Below are 20650 nucleotides of genomic sequence, written 5' to 3' on the forward strand. Positions count from 1 at the left end.
TATATATATATATATAAAACAGAAACCATTTTCCTGTATATCTGAAACTAACACAACACTATAAATCAACTATATTTCAATAAAACAAAGCACACAAGTGCCTGAGCTGAGGCAGCCCAGGAGAGAGAGAGGCGAAGGCGTGCAGAGGAGCAGAAAGCCACAAGATGCTTGTGCAAGGTACAACTTCGTATACACCCGGTTCTTATATTTCCACCAAGATCTCCTTATTCTTCCAATCTTTCCTCCCAATAAACTCCTTTTCTATCAGCAAGCTCAAGTGGACTCCTATTTCTTGTAACTACAGAATCAAAACTAAAAAGAATGCCCTCCAGAGGCTTATAGTTAAGTAATGAACAACAAACTGGTCAAAAACTGAACCGTTGCTTAAAAGGCTTTATATTAGGGAGGGGCCAGGGAAGGATGCCCAGACCAGTCTCTAAGCATCAGAGAAGACTTCCTGGATCCAGAGGCATCTCAGCTGAGATATAAAGGTGCAGAAGTGACCCAGCTAGAGGGAAACAGTAAAGATGGTGTTCAGTGAAACGTCCACATGTAGGACCTGATCTGATGAGAGTGAATGAGGGTGAGGCACTGAAATGCGAAGAGCTGACTCACTGGGAAAGACCCTGATGCTGGGAAAGACTGAAGGCAAAAGGAGAAGGGGACGACAGAGGATGAGATGGTTAGATAGCATCACCTACTCCATGGACAGGAAATCCGAGCAACTCCAGGAGACAGTGAAGACAGGGGGGCCCTGTGTGCTGCAGTTCATGGGCTCACAGAGTTGGACACAACTTAGCAACTAAACAACAACTCAAGAGTCAGACAGGGCCCAAACCAGAAAGGCCACAAAGACTCCAGCCTCTGTGCTAAGGGCATGGCTGGTGGAGCGCTGAAAACTTTTAAGGAGAAGATAGTTATGATCAGGTTTTCGTTTAGAAATGATCATTTCAGTTGGAAACTAGGACAATCCTAAACCTACATGCTTCTCTTCTGGGACCAACTATATTTTCCAGACATGCTTGCAAAACTGTCCCCGTTTCTCACCGCTGACCGTTTTCAATACAAAGTACTAATCGGAAATTAGATCCCAAACTACAAGGTCATTTGACAGTGGTATTTAAACAATGTCGATGGCTGCTAGGGCTAAAACAGAAGTTAGCGCAAAGAGGAATTTTAGTTGTACCTGTTCCTTGAAATTCAGTTCATCTGAGAGTCTAAAACAGAAATCCCAGACCTCTTGATTGAGCCTTTTCAATGAGCATTCTACCTGCTAAGGATAACTAGAGCGTAAAATCAGTACCTTCCTTATCATAGGTTGGAGGCTGTCAGTTGATAACATGAAAAACACTTAGCTTGTTGGAGTCTTTGTCTTCCCATCTGTAAAATCAGAATCACTGCAGTTCTATTTCATCCAGGTCTTATTAAATAAGTTAACATTTGTAAAAAGCCTGGTTGGCACTCCTATCGGCTGGTATCAGAGACCACAGCAGGTGCTTAAGAGTCGGCATTTGCTGTATAATTCCACACAACTTTCAATTGCTATATCCAGGAAAGCAACGTTTCAAATGCACAGCTGCTTCTGGAAATGAATTCTCTTCATTTTTAAAATAACTGCAGGCTTGAATGGTGGATCTCCCTAAAGTTCCCCTTCTGTCTCACTCGCACGCCAACAGCCAGCTCCAGTATCCTCAGACAGATGGGCTGCCTTACCAGAGAAGAAAGATGCTTTCCAATGACTACTGCTCCAATGACTAATTCCAATTTTGCTCACACTCAACAAGCAAATAAGAGGCAGCACAGGTTCTGAGAAACTAAGCAGAGTGTAGAATTGCTGAAGTTCGGGGGTAACTGAACATTTAAAGGGCTCCTTAGGGGTCAGGAGGCTTCCCAAGTGGTGCTAGTGGTAAAGAATCCCCCTGCCGATGCACGAGACATAAGAAACTTGGCTTCAATCCCTGGGTCGGGAAGATCCCCTGGAGAAGGGCATGGCAACCCACTCCAGTATTTTTGCGTGGAGAATCCCATGGACAGAGGAGCCTGGTGGGCTGCAGTCCATAGAGTTTCAAAGAGTCGGACATGACTACAGCGACTTATCATGCATGCATGCATTAGGGGTCAGTACCTCTCTTTTGTTACACACAATAGGTATTATTCTAGTTCTGGATGTTTGGAGCCAGAAGTTATTGCAACTAAATGAGTTGGAGGTATGCTAGTGTGGGGCAAAGAGAAACCACCAGATGATAAATTAACCAGCAGGTCCATGAAAGGTGCAGGCAAAGCCTGGCTGCTGGCAGTGTGGGTCCACTTCATCTAAGAGTTTCAAGGAATAAAACTATGTTATGCCAACTTTTTCTGCAAAGGGCTAGACAATAAATATCTAAGGCTGCGTAGGCCACATGGTTGCTGGGATGTAGCAGTCACAGCAGGGGAAATGGAATGATGTGTGTGTCTGTGTTTCAATAAAACTTTATTTGCAAAAACAGGTGCAGACCCTGGTGTTTGCTATGCTGAGAGAGCCCCCAAAAGAGGATCCTTGCTTCTTCAAAGACCTGCTGAACCGACGTCTTAAAGGACATCTGCAGGTCCTGCCAGACGTGCCCTTCCTCCACCCACTGAAAGCCCTTCCTCCTTTAAAACCGAGTTGGAGCATCCATCCCCGCCTGAAGAAAGCCGAGATCCTTCCTCCCTATCTCTATGTCCAATCAAGACTGAGTTAGGATTGAGTGCTGCCCCTTCAGCTCCTGGCCCTCCCATGGCAGCGAGCAATCCTGTTCTCTTTTCTGCATCTGTCCACCCCCTTTGCTAGGACATGAGAACACTGTGGGAAGGTTATGTCTTTCTGCTCCATCACCAGGCACTCAGCGAGTGCTGCTGGACTGGATGAACACTCACGTGTTCTGCCTGACCCACCCCCGCTCCCCACCGCTGACACTTTGGATCAAGGAGAAGGAGACTGAGCTGAGACCGCAGTGTTTTTCACTCCTCTACTAAGCAGCAGTATGTCAGCTAATCCAGCAGGGCTCCTCTGCATTTCCATGATCTTAGGAGGGCTTTTTTCGCTATTTGTTACACAGCGATGGGTCTGAATAGATGGCAGCTTCCAAAAGTGCAGTTCAGTGGCTGAAGGCTCTGAGGTAGGCGGGATCTGTGAAAGGGACACACAGGAAATGCCAGCCTTTCTTCTGAGCATGGGGTTGAAATGCTCCTGGAATCTGACCACCCATAAGTAACCTGAACAAGACCCTCCACTACCCCCAGGCCCTGAGGAGTCTCAGTACACCTCACAGGGCAGTTCCCCATCTTGCTTCCATCACGAGGACAAAATCCCAACGAATCATGTTTCTAGATTTTTCTAATAGAAACAGAAGACTTTTCTACCTCTGGAAGAGCCTCTAATCTCAGTTCAGTTCAGTCACTCAGTCCTGTTTGACTCTTTGTGACCCCATGGACTGCAGCACACCAGGCTTCCATGTCCATCAACAACTCCAGGAGCTTGCTCAAATTCATGTCCATCGAGTTGGTGATGCCGTCCAACCATCTCATCCTCTATCACCCCCTTCTCTTCCTGCCTTCAATCTTTCCCAGCATCAGGGTCTTTTCAAATAAGTCAGCTCTTTGCATCAGGTGGCCAAAGTATTGGAGTTTCAGCTTCAGCATCAGTCCTTCCAATGAATATTCAGGACTGATTTCCTTTAGGATGGACTGGTTGGATCTCCTTGCAGCCCAAGGGACTCGCAAGAGTCTTCTCCAACACCACAGTTCAAAAGCATCAATTCTTCGGTGCTCAGCTTTCTTTATGGTGCAACTCTTAAATCAAATCCATACATGACTACTAGAAAAACCATAGCTTTGGCTAGATGGACCTTTGCTGGCAAAGTAATGTCTCTGCTTTTTAACATGACTACTTTTCAGGGGGCACTTAGCTTACTGCTCATGAGGCCCCTCCAAAAAAGGAGACAGGATTCTGCCAAGATATGTTAATAGAAAGTTCTTCCTGCTGTTTTCCCCACCCTCCCCCACATGTCAAATTATTTTTTTAATGGTGAAAGTGCAAGGTGCAAATATAAGATAAAATGCAAATGTAAAATAAGACGCTAATGCAAGCAAAGAAACTCAGCTTTTACTATTGTTCAGGATTCAGTTTCATTTCTCTCCCTAATACCTAATACCCTAATACCAGCACAAGTAGGGCCCCGCACTGGAAACATCACCTCTGAACTGATTCTATGGTGCTGTCAACCCAGTATTAGAAAAAAGGAAGGACATCTAGGTGTAAAAACTGTTTTTTTATCAGTGTGGTAAGAAGTCAAATATTAGGTTGAATCTAAGAGAACAGTTTTCTTATTATCAAAAATGCTTACAACTCAGGAAGAGCACGTGTACCACAGAAGTGACAGAAGATGCCATAAACACATCCAGAGCGAGGTGTTCCTGCCAAGCGTGGAGCCGGATTCTCCCCGACAGCCCTAACAGGTGTATACAGATTGACAGAGACACAATAGGATTTCAACTATACATTTGGAAGTGACAGAGACCAAGAGATATGGAACCAGGCAGAGAGATGTTTTTAACTCATGCTTTCCTCTGCCCAAGGAAGGAAGGAAAGTGGGAGAGAACGGGGTGGAAGTAAATGGTGAAGACGATCTCAGAGGGTTGGTGACAACAGCAAGAGGGTGATTCAGGAAATGAAGGTGGATGATTGTGACCCCTCAAGATATAGGACCAGCCTTTGGAAAGTGCTGGCACACACATCATCACACTTTACATTCACCACATCCTCCTGAACAAGGAAGATAATGACCTCATCTCATGGTTTGGAAAGAAGCTTCAAAATTCTCAGCATCTATCTCCAAACTCAGCCCACAGTTGCTTGGAATTTCTCCCCAAAGCCTGTGGCTTGCCACGTGCTGAGATATCAAAGCCACATCCTTGAAAGATATGGTCTGTATCCTCGAGGAGCTCCCCAGGGCTTGGGGAGGGACCACATACAGCAGAGCAAGGCACACATCAGCGGAACTCCATCCCTAGAAAAACCTCCTGAAAGGCTAGACAGCCACCCTTTGGCTAGCCCCCACCTACTGCCTGGCACCCTGGCAGCTCCGCAGAGTTTTTTTTAAACAAATGAATGAACAAAGGGATGAAGAGCCTCGGTTCCAGAGAAGTGCATGGAGGAGAAGGAGAATAAGCCGCAGAAGAAAGGGAGTGAGCAGTCCTCACTGGGAATCCTTAAACCAGAAACTCTTGAGTTCCGGACCACACACTAAACAAGCCAGAGGAATCTGGGTTCCACACGAGGAAAAACGACAGAAGCAGCAGCAGTGAAAAAAAGACTCGTTCCCCATGCAGTGAGGGAGGAAGTGGACCCATTCCCCACGTGAATTACTGATATTCATACCTTGTCAGCATTTAAAAAGAGAGGCTTATGGTTCTGTGAGATACGATCTTCATGAGTTCTATGTTAACTGTCCTGATACGTTTACAAACGAGGCGCAAACATTGGGCAGCACACAAGGAAACCTTTATCTTTTAACTGCCCAGCTCAATGCACATACATGGAGATGCTGTTGTGTTTTTAAAGTAAACGATCAACCATGCAGCATCATAAAACACTCACCTACTACAAACTCACATTAAGTTAATGATAACCATTGCTCATTTTGAAGGACAAAAGTGATCCAGAAAAGAAAGAAGTTCAAAACGAGAGGCTGGCAGCCAGGTGTCACTCTTAATCCGATTCTATCAATGCTTGTGGGTGGCACCACCTGTAAGAAAGTCAGCTACGTGCTTCTGGTTGATGATGATAAAGTGAGGACACGGAGGGGAAGGGAGTGCATGTGTGTGTGGGGGGGTGGGGGGCGGGCTGAGGAGGAGGTGGGAGAAAGAAAGAGAGGTGTGGTTGTAAGTGAGCCCCACACAGAAGATATTCACTTCAGAATGAAAGCTGACCCTCCCAAGAGAGCCTCCTTTGTGAAGGCTCACTTTTCTGAATATTAATTATAGCAAAGACAACATGTGTTTTGAAGTGGCATTTCTTTTTAAGAACTTGTAAAACACGGTGCCATTAATTTTTTAATCTAGAACTCAACAGGCATCAATAGGTTAAGGGTTTCTGATTTCCTCACCATCACTATTTTAACAGCAAATGGGGAGAAAGAAAGAAAGTGTTTTAAAAGCCTCTCAGAAACCTCAAAAAACACAACCATCTGCCCACCCCCGGAAGTTTTGGAAACCTAGTTCAACCTCCTCATCCAGTTCTGTTGCCAACAGCTCAGATAACCATCTTCTTGAGTGAGGGCTCAATCCGCCCAAAGGTACCCCACGCATATCTCCTCTTAAAAGATAAAGGGTCTCCAGTGATCTGCTTTGTGTGTAAGACAAGGAAGTGCTTCTCTGGGAACACCTGATCGGAACACACGGCCCCAGTTATCAGATGGCCCCTGCAGGGCGCCCACGTGAGCGCTGCACCAGCTGGGAGCCGGCTCCAGCTCTGCGCCCAGCCTGGAGACCAGGCTCTTGCCAGCACCTCTATCAGCTGGCCTTGTGTCAGGAGTTAATAGCAATAAATCGGACAAAAATCAGCCATGGTGAAATGTAATCTCCCATTAAAGGTGACCTCACCAGTCATTCTCAGCTTGGCAAATATTCATTCAGGGCCACTTTATATCTGCATTATGAAAAAGTGATTTAATTTCTATAACTGAATCATGTACACATATTCCAGACCCAGGGCCCACAGGAACAGGAAACTCTCTGCACCCTGAAGGAGCTGGGGCAGTCCTGATGGGTAATGGGCCATGACACACTCAGACTCCCAGGGATGGACAATGAGCATCTTGAGAAGGGTTGTCTGCATTTTGTTGGTTTTGTTTGGCTTTTCAGCCTAAGAAGCTAGAAATGTAATCACTGTACCAAAGAATTTCAGAGTTGCAAAGGACTTTCTGAAGCCATATTAGTAAGCTGTTAACTTTTTCTGATTCATAAGAATGTATTGAGTGATGAAGTGCCATCCTTATTCAGTGATTTAACAAAATTCACTAATTACCTCCCATGCATAATGCATTCTGCAACCCTGGCCTCTGTCTTCTAAGTCAAGATTGTTTCCACTTCTGGCTCTTAGTATTAAAAGGCACACCACCACCACTATATTCATGTTCTCCTCTAGAAATCTGAAGAGTCAACACTGAAGAATAAAATGACCAATTTTCACTTGTCTCTGAATAAGTACTCCAAGGGCCTCATGGACTTGCTAAAAACCTGGAGCTACAGTATTGCACGTGAAGAAATGCTATAGGCATAATGGAAGTCAATAGGAAAATCACATTTGATGAAGTTTTCCAATTATGCACAGCTTTTCAAGGATGGTATTAAATGTGTGAAAAGAAAGAAATTGTGAGGACTATGAAAATACATTGCCAAGTATAATCAATGTCAAAATTTCAAATCACAGTAATAGCTAAATAAACCTATATTATTTATGTTTTCTTCTTACACCCTGTGTCATTTGTTTATTAATATTTATTTTTGAAGGATTTCTACCTAATTAAGTTTTTAAGCTAACATTAACAAGGTTTCATCTTTTGTTGACAAAGAGAATTAAAAAGAAGGTCTAGGATTAGCATCTAGGATTAAGATTCTCAGTACAATGAGGTATCACCTCACACCAGTCACTGGCCATCATTAAAATAATAAATGCTACACATAATAAATGCTGGAGAGGGTGTGGAGAAAAGGGAACCCTCCTACACTGTTGATGGGAATGTAAATTGGTGCAACCACTATGAAGAACGGTATGGAGGTTCCTTAAAAAACTAAAAATAGAGCTACCATATGATTTTGCAATCCCACTCCTGGGCATATATCTGGACAAAACCATAATTTAAAAAGATAACATGCACTCCAATGTTCATAGCAGTACTGTTTACAATAACCAAGACATGGAAGGAACTTCAATGTTCACTGACAGATGAAGGGATAAAGATACAGTGCGTGTGTACACACCATTAAAAAGAATGAAATAATGTCATTTGCAGCAACAGGGATGGACCCAGAAATTCTCCTAACAAGTGATGTAGGCCAGACAAAGCAAGTCCAGTATCATATGATATCGCTTATATGTGGAATCTAAAAAAAAAGAATTTACTTACAAAACAGAAACAGACCCAAAAAACATAGAAAACAAACCTATGGCTACCAAAGTGAAAGGTAGGGGAGATAAATTAGGAGACTTGGATTGGCATGTGCATACTACCATATATAAAATAGATAACCAACAGGGATCTGCTGAATGGCACAAAGGACTCTACTGAATATTTTTTAATAACCTATAAGGGAAAAGAATCTGATATGTATAGAATCTGATATGTATGTCATACATACCTATGTCAGTCACACATATGACATATGACATACACATGTCAGTCATACATATATGACTGAATCCTGATCACTCTTCTGTGTATCTGAAAGTAACACAACACTGTAAATCAACTACACTTCAACGAAATAAATTTTTTAAAAAAACTAATTAAAAGATTCTAGGAGGGGCAGGGTCCATAAGAATGTTGTATGTGTCCATGCATGCGCACACACACACACACACACCCTCTATTCTGATATGCCTCCCGGCACTGCTTCTGATAAAACATGTCAGATTCCTCAGAAATCACACCAGGACCACATATGCACAGTGGGCAGAAAACAGCCAGGGTCAAACACTTGTCAGTGACTTAACAACAACAACAAAAGCTCATCGTTGTTAGTCATCAGGGAAACTCAATCAAAACCACAATGAGATATCACTATACTCGCTGAAATGGCTAGAATCAAAAATTCAGGTCATAACAAGTGTTGGCAAGGAGAAATCAGACCCCTTAAGCACTTTTGATAGGAATCTCAGATGATGTGGCTATCTTGGAGAACAGTCTAGCAGTTCCTTAACAAGTTAAACATGGAGTTACCATTTGACCCAGCAATTCCACTCCCAGGTAGATACCCAAAACAAATGAAGACCTTAGACCCATACAAAAGTTCACAGCAGAATTAATCATAAGAGCCACAAGTTAAACACGGAAACAAACCAAATGTTCACCAATGGACGAATGGTAGACAAGACACAGTGTATCCATGCAACGGGGTATCATTCAGCCATAAACAGAATGAAATACCCATTCATCTCACAACATGGATAAACCTTGAAAAAGTAAGCTAAGTGAAAGAAGGCAGTCACAAACGACCACACATTACATGAAAGGTTCAAAATACACAAATCAACGATACAGAAAGTAGCTTACTGGCTGCTTAAGACTGGGGAAAAGGGAGGTTGGGGGTGTTGGGGCAAGTTGTAGGTCATGATAACTAACTGGTACAGAATCTTTTTTGAGGTGATAAAAATATTCTATACTCGATTGTGGCAATGGTTGCACAACTCTGTGAATACACGTAAGACCTTTAAATTATACTCTTAAAAAAGGCAACCAGTAGGGTATGCAAATTATATATCAATAAAGCTGCTACGAAAACCCCCAAATCCCTGCCACTGACTCATTCAACAATCACTGCACCTAAATGAGTACCTGTGATGCTTTTAGTCCCATCCTAAGATGTATACCAGGGCTTCCCTGGTAGGTCAGCTGTTAAAGAATCCGCCTGCAATGCAGGAGGACCCCGGTTGGATTCCTGGGTCAGGAAGATCTACTGGAGAAGGGAAAGGCTACCCACTCCAGTAATCTGGCCTGGAGAATTCCATGGACTGTCCATGGGGTCGCAAAGATTTAGACACCACTGAGTGACTTTCACTTTCACTTTAAGATGTATACAGAGGAATACAAAGTAATCTTTACCTTGAGGGAGCCTAGAATACATCTAAAACTTGCCCATGAGAAAAGGCAGATGACAGCCCGGTGCACTAGAGAATGAAGGACCGCAGATGAGCAGCAGGCAGCAGTGGCCTGGACTTGGCAGCCAACCACCATTCCTCCAGTCTCATCTCCCTCTACGTTGCAGTAACAGAGTTTTAAGCTGAACCCCTGGCCGGCCAGGTAGGGCCTCTGTTGCATCTAGATGTGACCATGAGACTATGCTCTGGCCAAGGAGACATGAGAGGAAGTTACAGACAGTCCTCAACCTCAGGACTCTCTGCCTGGCCAAGTTTGCAGTTCTGATCCCCTCCCTGTGGACTGGAAGACAGATCTGTGATGACTCAGCAACATGGGAGGGATGGGGAATCTCGAAAGGCAGTGTGTGGACAAGAGCCCCCTGGAAGCCCTGAGTGGTGGCTGCTGGATCATCATGTGAGAGAGAAGACACTGTCTCACCGAAGCATCACCGTATTTGGGTCTCCTCGTTTGTTCCTTAAATAATCCCCAGGCAAGTGGGATTTCAGTTGAGCTTCAAAGCAGAAGTAGGAGTAGACAGGAGGGAAAAAGGAAGATGAGTAAAACATCACTGGGTAAAACAGTGATGAGGACAACCAAACTGAGCACCAACCAAAATCCATGCATGTGAACATCCCACTTAATCCTCACGGTAACTTGAGAGCTATGAATATATATACTAACCCCATTCTACAGCAAAGGACACTGATGTCCATAAAGACTGAGTAACTTGGCCAAGGTCATAGAATAAGTCTGCCCTTCCACATATTAAAATCATTTTGGGGGCTTTGAAAAATGGACTATACCCTCCAGAGATTCTGATTTCAACAGTCTGTGGAATGGTTTGGTCACTGTGCTTTTTTATGCTCCACTCACCTAAGGTGATTTTGATGGGCAGTTACTGTTGAGAAACAATAGAATAAATAGGGAAGTTAAGATGGGTACCCAGAAAGAGAGGGAAGGCCGGAAATGGAAGACAGATTTTTATGTCTTGTTTTAACCCCGAGTGTCCTACTGAGACAGCAAATCCACCCCTCAGTGGGTGAGAGCAAGCCATCCACCATCAATGTCTGAGAGGGTGTGGGAGAGGGGAAGGGGGTCAGTTTGGCTGAAGCAGCGGCCTCAGAGCAGGAAGAGACAGGCTAGAAAGACAAGCCAGCATCACACCTCCCAGAATCACAAATCTCCCACTGCGGGAACACAATGCATACTCTTGGGGTGTGGGTGCAGTGGCTCTGGGGAAGAAAGGCAGTCTTTGAGGAGCAAAGCAACACCCTGAAAAATGTGAAATCCAAGGAAAACGCAGAGCAACAGCCATGTGCAGGATGAAAATCTGATCCTGTGGACTGCATCAGCATCAAGTCTTTAGAGCTGAGTAGAGTTTATCTTGAAAGTTATAAACCGTCTAGGAGCGGAAAGCTGTCTTTAGCTGGTAAGGAAGCTCATGCTATTTTTCCAACACGGGGTCTTGAAAGATAATTATGAATGTTTAAACCCTTCTTTGATTTATAGCTGTTTCGAATGCCATTCTTGCTCTATTTACATTTAATGAAATTCTCATTGATGCCTTCTTGGCAGGTAGGGGTAAATTCTTTTCAAATTTTCAAAGGTTTTCCAAAATGATGTGGCATAAGCCTCTGAAGTTGTAAAATGATAAATATCTGTCTTCTGACTATAGTTAACGCTGCTGTGTGGTTTATCTCAAAGTTGCTAAGGGAGGAGATCCTAAAAGTTCTCATGACAAGGGGAAACAAAAACGCACCTTTTTTTTTCCCCTCTCCATCCTTTTTCTCATCTCTATTGGAGAGGATGGATGGATGTTAACTAAATTTACTGTGGCAATCATTTCACAGTATTACGTGAGTCAGGCCTCCATTCTGTACACCTTAAATGGACATAGCGCTGTATGCCAGTTGTATCTCAATAAAACAAAGGAAAAACATCTGTCTTGTCCACGCTTCAACTAGTAGGTCAGTCCTCTCACGAAATGCTAGCTTCCCACCCCAGCCACCATGCTACACGCCTCCTCATTATGAAGCAACCCGCTTCTGGAATTGACACAGTAAAACGTGCGAAGAGAACGCAGCCCTCCATGTCCTGGTATCTGAGTACGTGACCACATCCCACCCCAGCGGTGGAAATGGTAGAAAAGGTGAGGAGAGACTCTGTGCTGGAGAAGACTGAGGTAGCTAAGAGATTGCTGCTAGGATTATTGCTCAGTTTCTTACAACCTAGGCAGGTTACTGGACCTTCCTGAGCCTGCTTCTTCATGCAATAGATGGAGTCAGTAAAACTTTCTAACACCTGAGTTATCACCTTTACTGTGTCAGTCCCGCCCCTGGCACGCATTTACTGTCTCACATCATCCTGAGCCTTCAAAGTCAAATAAGAACTGCTGGGGGAGATAGAACTGTAAGAAAGAGAGATATATGTGTTACACTGAAATATCACACACTAACTCTCATTCACTCAATTCGCCTATTTGTAAAATATACTTGTTCTACTGTCCCTGTATCTCTGTGTCGTTACCCATCTCTGACTCATTTTAATGTCACAATGCTTGGTGGGGTGTGAGATACAGCCAGTGACTAAAATGCTTTGCATTTATGGAAGGAAAAAAGTTCAAAGTCTTTTTAAATGAACGTCACAAAGGCATACACTGTATATTCTAAGAGCTCTGGGACTGGAAGATAGAACCGAGTGTGCAATATGATTTAGGCAATCAGCATTCTTTTCATGCATAAATCTACCTATATTTATCTCCAAGCAAGTATCATATTCTATAAATTTCTACTTCATTTCCACTATCATTTCTTCTGCAACAAAATGTTCTTTGGCATTTTAAGTAACAATGTAATGGACATAAAATATTCCATGTGGCTATTATGTATCCAGTTATAATAAATTGACATAACAGTCACTATATTGGGGGAATGTCACTTTTATGCATCAAAAACAAAATATAAAGTTATAATGGTGTTGTACTTCCAGAAAAAATAGTTTCCATACATAATATTTTTAAAAATAAGATAAATGTGGTTTGCAGCAACATAGATGGACCTATGAAAAAGCCAGATGGAGAAAAAAAATATCACATGATATAACTTATATGTGGAATCTTAAAAAAAAAAAAAAAAAAAGATTCAAAAGAACTTATTTTCAAAACAGAAAGAGACTCACAGACATAGAAAATCCATTTGTGGCTACCAAAGAGGAATGGGGGGTGGGTGGGTGGAGGTGGGAGACAGAGATAAATTAGGAGTTTGGGATTAATATACACACACTACTATATAAAAAATAGATAAACAATAAGGACCCATTGCAGAGCACTGGGAACTCTACTCAATATTTTTTAATAACCTATAAGGGAAGAGAATCTGAAAAAGAACATAGATAGTTGTAAATCAACTATACCTCAATAAAAAATCACTAAATAAAAAAATAATTCAGACATTCAAATAAAAAATAAGATATACTACTGACAGATTTTAATGCTTTCTCAGCTGTCAACTTAGATTCAAGAAAGATTAAATGGGAGGTAGATGGCAGACATTAAAAATTCCAGGTTATACTTGCAAAATTCTCAAGTTGGGAGCCTTAAGGCAAGTTTCACACCTGTTCTCCTTTTTCAATAAACAACAGGGGGCTTTTCATAATGTCCCTCTTTTCACATGCAGTTTACTGTAACAGCCACATGTCCCTGACACTTAAAGAATATACACATCTTCCCTCTCCCTTCCAACAACAAATACTTCCATTTTTCTTCTAAAACACAGTTAAGCACAGCTCACACATTTCTAACTATTCATATCAAACTGTCAAAGTGTTTGGAGTTTGGCTTTAGTTAAGGAAAAGAAATGTACACACAGTGTATGAATGTGTGTATTCTTTGTTGAAACTAAAGAAGAAAAGCAAGCAATATGGAATGAATAAATGGAGAAGATGGGCTCTGTGTGTTAAGGCGCTTCAATCACGTCTGACTCTGTGCAACTCTACGGACTGCAGCCTGTCAGTCTCCTCTGTCCATGGCCTTCTCCAGGCAAGAAGTGGAGTGGGTGGCCGTGCCCTCCTCCAGGGGATCCTCTGGACCCAGAGACCAAACTCGCGTCTCTTAAGTCTACCTGCATTGGCAGACAGGTTCTTCAGCACTAGTGCCACTTGGGAAACCCATCCCTAGGCTATTTTGATTGAACAAACTACTAGAAACTACTGTTCTCCCCCTTCACACAAGGCCCCTTTTGAACCACCTGTCATAAGCCTTTTTGTATCTGTTGGTAAAGACAGGAATTATGATTGGACATCAGACATCTACAGGCAATGAGGAAGTGCTTTGATTATCCTTTTAATGGGAGATCAAGATCATTCACTCATATGAACGGAATTTTTCATTTTGTTTTGATTGCTTGGTTATAGCCTCCCTCCTCTCTTTTTAGCATGGAAAAATAAATTGTAAGTTAATTTAGAATTAAGATGACACCCTGATAATAAGTTTTAGGTACTACAAAAAGAAGCATGAGAACAAAACACAACAAAAAAAGAAGCTTAAGGTCTACAATATTGATAACACCCTCCAGTGCATCCAACCTTTGAGTACATGTTAGAAGAAAGGCTGACAGCTACTTAATTTTTAGGTCCATTTGACTTATCCAGAGTTGCATGAAATCTGCAAGCCCCCTGGCACACCACATACATGCTATGCCTGCTAGATATGTCCTTGGCTAGGGGGTTGTCTCTCAAAAACCAGGTTGTCTTATAACCTAATTCTTATCTCTCCTAGCCTTTAGTAGGTTTCTCTTCTTGTGAAAAGGAAACATATCTGCCTGAGACCATATAAATTTGGACAATGGTACTCAGCTTGAGAAATTGAGAGGGTAATGTGCGTATACTTAAATATTATGTCCTACCCTGAAATGCTAGTTATCTACTCAACAGAAAATGTTAGTAAATACGTGAACACAAGTTCTTTCCAGTATGAAAAACAATGGTTTTCAATGGCCTAAGAATCTGTTTCACGAAGTAGGAAAGTTGGTTTTTGAGTCAGTTCTTTGACAGTGCTGACCCTCTGGCAGTGGGATTACCTGAAGGTCTTCACCTAAAGACCCATGCCACCATGTTAGTATCCAGAGCAAACTGCACTCACCCACTTGCTCTCTAGCCATTGCGTCTAGGAGAGGGAGAACCCTCATTAAAAACACATTCTCCTTGTCAACATAGAAATGGAGGTTATTGCATCAAAAGATAGAAAGCTGGCAGGCATACATACCAAAAGGCAGGAGAAAGTCAGAGCAGGGATAAGAAATACCTCAGATGATTTGCTGGCCAGGCACACTCCTGAACCACACTACTTGTGCAAGAGCTGTGTGATCAACTTAACTTGGGACTCTTTATAAAGCAAGGCTGAGAAATCATACATTGGCAATGGTAGAGACGCTTATACAGGAATAATCTTCCCACAGATAATATTTATAAAACAACAAAGAGTAAGGAAAAAGGACAAAACCAGAAGGAGTTTGAGCCTTAAAAGAAAGGGACTACACTGGATAAAGGGATTCCTAGGTGGCACTAATGGTAAAGAATCTGCCTGCCAATGAAGGAGAGGCAGTAGATGGGGGTTGGATCCCTGGGTTGGGAAGACACCCTGGAGTAGAAAATAGCAACACATTCCAGTATTCTTGCTTGGAGAATTCCACAGACAGAGGAGCCTGGAAGGCTACAGTTCATGGGGTTGCAAAGAGTTAGACATGACTGAGCAACTGAGCACACTGGATAAAGCCCACAGTAAACAGCTTTGCCTTGAGGGGACTCTGGGTGATGGTGGGACCACTAGAAGGTTAAGCAAAAGGTTACAGTCTTAGGATTAAGTTTGGGTAATCAAGCAAAGAAACTGAGGTAGGATGTTTCCATAAAGAAGGAACCAAAGAAGGGGAGCCCCCAAATCTGCATATAAATGACCTTAAAATCCTTGAATGACCCTATCACTGAGCATTTGTCTGGAAGATTCCAAGGAAAGCTCTAAAGGCAGTCAGAGATTCAGCTGCTGCTTGCTGCTGGGGAATCAGAGTTTGAAACTGAACAAGTCAGAGGGGTTTGGCCGACATTTCAAGGTTTCCACTGAAATCACAGAAAGCCTTGCATCAGGTCCAGGACTTAAGACTTCCTAAGACTAGGATAAAAACTGAAACAGACATGGCCAACAAAGCATAAAATCAAGACCTCTTAGGCTCAAAGTGGTCAGTAATTTAACTGCCTGCTAGAATGAAAAAAATCAGCTCTTCAGAGGATGATAACAGAATTCACACACTCAACAACATATTGTAATGCCAAATACATATTAAATTTGTGGAAAAACAGAAAATGTGAATCGGGGTCAAGAAAAGAAGTCAACAAAAACATATCCCAAGATGATGTACTGCTGGAATTGACAAATAATTTAAAGCAATTATCATAAATATGCCTAGAGATAAAGAAATGGACAGTTTTTAAAAACAGAAATTCTGGGACAAAAATGACAAGTTGACAAATGAAATTAACAACAGTTTGAAGATGGCAAAAGAAAGGATCAATGAACTTGAAGTGAAAGTCGCTCAGCTGTGTCCGACTCTTTTCGACTCCATGGACTATACAATCCATGGAATTCTCCAGGCCAGAATACTGGAGTGGGTAGCCTTTCCCTTCTCCAGGGGATCTTCCTAACCCAGGGATCAAACCTAGGTCTCCCACATTGCAGGCAGATTCTTTAGCAGCTGAGCCACCAGGGAAGCCCAAAAATACTGGAGTAGGTAGTCTCTCTCTTCTCCAGGCGATCTTCCCAACCCAGGAATCGAACCGAGGTCTCCTGCATTGCAGGCAGATTCTTTACCAACTGAGTTATCAGGGAAAATAACAATTCTTCAATCTGAAAAAGAGTGACAATGAAGACTGGAGGAAAAACCTGAGAAGAGCCTTACAGTGACCTGTGGGCATCATATAAGCTAAACTCTGTAAAAATGGATACCAAAAGGTAGAAAAGAGGGGGAAAAAATGGGGAAAAAATAACTTGAAGAAATAATGGCCAAACACTTTCCAAACTCAGATTCAATATCTCAATGAATCGCAAGTAAGCAAAATACAAAGACAATTACATTTACCACCATCAAAATGCCAAAAGCCAAAGATGAAGAGAAGATGTTGAAAGTAGCCAGAGAAAAATGAGACACATTACATTACAGAGTGCAAAGGCAGAAATGTTGCCTAACTTCTCATCCACAAAGGATAGAGGTTTAAGAAACAAAGAAACAGCATTTTTAAAGTCCTGAAAGAAAACTACTATCAATCTAGAATTCTCTACAAGAAATCCTGAAAAATCCTGGGTCCCAAAAAGCCATTTTCAGATAAATGAATAATGAGAAATGCTACCACCTGCAGACCTTTGTGGCAAGAAATAAATAAAAGTGGTTATTTGCATTGAAAGGGAAATACCTTAAGATGGAAACTTGGAACTATAGAGAGGAATAAGTCATTAGAAATGTTAATATGCAGGTAAATATTAAAGACTATCATTTTTCCTTCCCTTAATTTCTTCATTAATTGACTTTCTAATGCAATAATCAAAACAGGGTACAGTGAGGTTTAAAATATATGTAGATGTAAGATATTTAACAATAGTGCAAAGGATAAGCAAGCAGGATTAACAGAATTAAACATGATGTTTGCACTATTAACCCCCAAGTAGACTGTGTAAGTTAAGAAGGTCTATTGAAGTTTTTAGAAGAGGGAACAGCAAACTACAACTTAGAGGTCAAATCTGGTCTACTGCTTATTTTTCTAAATAAACTTTACTGGAATACAGCCATGCCATTCATTTATGCATTGGCTATGGCTACTTATGCACTATGTTAAACAGCTGAACCAGAGATCATATGTCCACAAAGCTAAAATATTTACTATCTAGTGCTTTACAAAACTAGTTCAGTAATCCCTTTGCTTTAGCATCCTTTGGTCAGTCTTAGTGCTGAGAGAATTTTGAGGGGCTCTAGGAGGCAGGACGGAGAAGGCAATGGCACCCCACTCTAGTTCTCTTGCCTGGAAAATCTCATGGACGGAGGAGCCTGGTAGGCTGCAGTCCATGGGGTCGCTAGAGTTGGACATGACTGAGCAACTTCACTTTCACTTTTCACTTTCATGCATTGGAGAAGGAAATGGCAACCCACTCCAGTGATCTTGCCTGGAGAATCCCAGGGACGGGGGAGCCTGGTGGGCTGCCGTCTATGGGGTCGCACAGAGTCGGACACGACTGAAGCGACTTAGCAGCAGCAGGAGGTAGGATGTAATGATTTGCTTCCACCAAGTTTCTTTTTCAAGATAAAGAGCCCCAGCTTCTGTAGAACATTCATATCCCAAGGGCAGAGGCAGGAAAAAAAATAAGACAAGGGTGTCACTCTGTCATCATTCGCTCCAGCTCATACTTGTGGATTCCAGCATGCTATTATTTTCCTCTACTTAACATTCATCTTCCCTTGCTGGTTGTCTGACTTTTGTATTTCAAGTTCCAGCATCAGGCACAAAAGCGATACCTTACAGAAATTGTTAAACCAACTCCCCCAACTGTGTATGGTCAAAACAAATTCCTTAATAAACACGTGCTCACACACACGTACACACAAAACTAGTGGTTCTGCTTCTGATTTAATCCTGTCTGAGAGACAAATAAACAAAGCCGAAGTTGACTCTTTAAAAAGATGAATAGAATTTAAAATTCCTAACAAAAGTGATCAAGAAAAAAAGAAAATTTAAATGAGCAATATTAGAATTAAGAGAGGAATGTTGCCACAAATTCTACAGATATTCAAAGTGTAAGAAAAGGAACAACTTACAACAATATAGTCTAGAATTTAGAAAAATATGATGGGCTCATGTATTTTTGGCAGTCTTCATAACAGTCCCAAACTGGAAATTATTCACATGTCCATTATCAGGAAAACAGATATCATCAACTATGTTTATACTCATAAAGCAGAATACTATTTGGTGATTAAAGAAAAGAACAAACTGATAAATGCAATACCACGCATGAATCCGAAAATATCATCCTGAGAGAAAGAAGCCAGGCACATACTGTATGATTCCATTTTTATGATGCTCAAGAACAGGCCAAATTAATCTATGATGATAAAAATCAGGACAATGGTTTCCTACGGGGAGGGAGAATAAATGGAAGGAGACTTGAGGGAACATTCTGGGGTGAGGAATAGGTTCGGTATCTCGCCTGCAGTATTGCTTTTATGGATGTACACATCTATCAAATCCATCAAATGGGACACTTAAGATCTGTGTCTTGCATTATATGTAATTTGGCTCTCACATAAGCCAAGTTGCTTTAAAAAATGTATGCTTTCTCTATGCTTAGGAATATAGATGAAGGAATACTATTTTCCTTTGCTAATTTCCATTTATTAATTCCTCGCCAAACATCTTCAGAAGAAAAGATACATTCTCCAATGACGTCACACACATCTTAAAGCATCTCACAATACCGGTGCCTTCAATGGCCCTAATACACGTTTCACCATGGGCTGGCAGTGCTAGGGGATCCCTCATTTAGGTTGGTTACACAAGCACAGAGGGAACTGATGTTTAATTTTTCTTCTAGAAATTACAATCTCGGAATTAAGCACAATGTTGGGAAAGTGCTTTCCCCCGCCCCCCATCCCCGCTACTGACTGCATCAAGGTGTCCCTTATTTAGAGTAGACCAGTTAACTGTGCATTTATAGTGCTCAGCATGAAGCTGAAAGAGGTGTTTAAATAATATCCTTCACTTTAAAATGTAACTGCACATATGAAGAGTGAAGAGTCAGCAGTCCTAGGAAATAATCACTCAAAAGACACTCAACAGAAGAAAGGCTGTGATTTCACTCCTCCCGTCTGCAGCCTGCAACAGAAATCACTTGAATTCAATTTGCAATATGCAACTCTGATTGCTCAGTCTCTCTGTAATATGTGGCATTCTGCCTTTCAAGCTAAGCTCCTAAACAAGTACTGAGAGGAGAGGATGGTCTAAGTCAGGGGTCCCCAACCTCTGGGATCTAATGCTTGATGATCTGAGGTGGAGCTGATGCAATAATAATAGAAATGGAGTGCACAATAAATGTAACATGCTTGAATCATCCCAAAACCACCTCTTCCCCGGTCTGCAGAAAAATTTACTTGCATCCAACAGGTCCCAGGTGCCAAAAAGGTTGAGGACCACTGATCTAAGTGAGGCAAACAGGAAAATTGGGAATTTTTCATTTTTCAGCATTGTACAAAGATAATAAACCAAAGGGTCGGGGAACAGTGGCTTCTTGCAAAAGTTAAAGTGAACAGCAGGACTGTCAGGACTAAATCTCACTTGACTTCCATTCTGTTCACTAGAACACAGAAATGAACTCAATGGTAACAAGTGCCAGAGATGACTTCCCTGGTGGCTCAGATGGTAAAGAATCCACCTGCAATGCAGGACACCTGGGTTCAATCCCTGGTTTAGGAAGATGCCCTGGAGAAGGGCATGGCCATCCACTCCAGTAGTCTTGCCTGGAGAGTCCCATGGACCGAGGAGCCTGGCAGGTTACAGTCCGTGGGGTCACAAAGAATCAGACAGAACTGAGAGACTATGCGCAGTACCCAGTGCTTCAGAACTACAGACTGACGAGTAACCATTAATGACTTCTGTATCTGTGTGACAAAGCTGCAGGAGATGAGCTTGGAGATATTCAAAGAGTTCCAAGGAAGTTTAGGGCAAGGCAAGGAGAAAGCCAG

At 42.1% G+C, this 20650-nt stretch overlaps 1 protein-coding gene across 8 annotated transcripts in view; it reads right to left on the bottom strand.

Annotated features, from left to right (window-relative positions):
- Positions 1-20650, bottom strand: part of MGAT5 (alpha-1,6-mannosylglycoprotein 6-beta-N-acetylglucosaminyltransferase) — a 389158-nt gene that overhangs the window by 167261 nt on the left and 201247 nt on the right. The gene's annotated exons all lie outside the window — the stretch shown is intronic.

This window comes from Dama dama, chromosome 33 (genome assembly GCF_033118175.1).
Source record: "Dama dama isolate Ldn47 chromosome 33, ASM3311817v1, whole genome shotgun sequence".
NCBI lineage: Eukaryota > Metazoa > Chordata > Mammalia > Artiodactyla > Cervidae > Dama > Dama dama.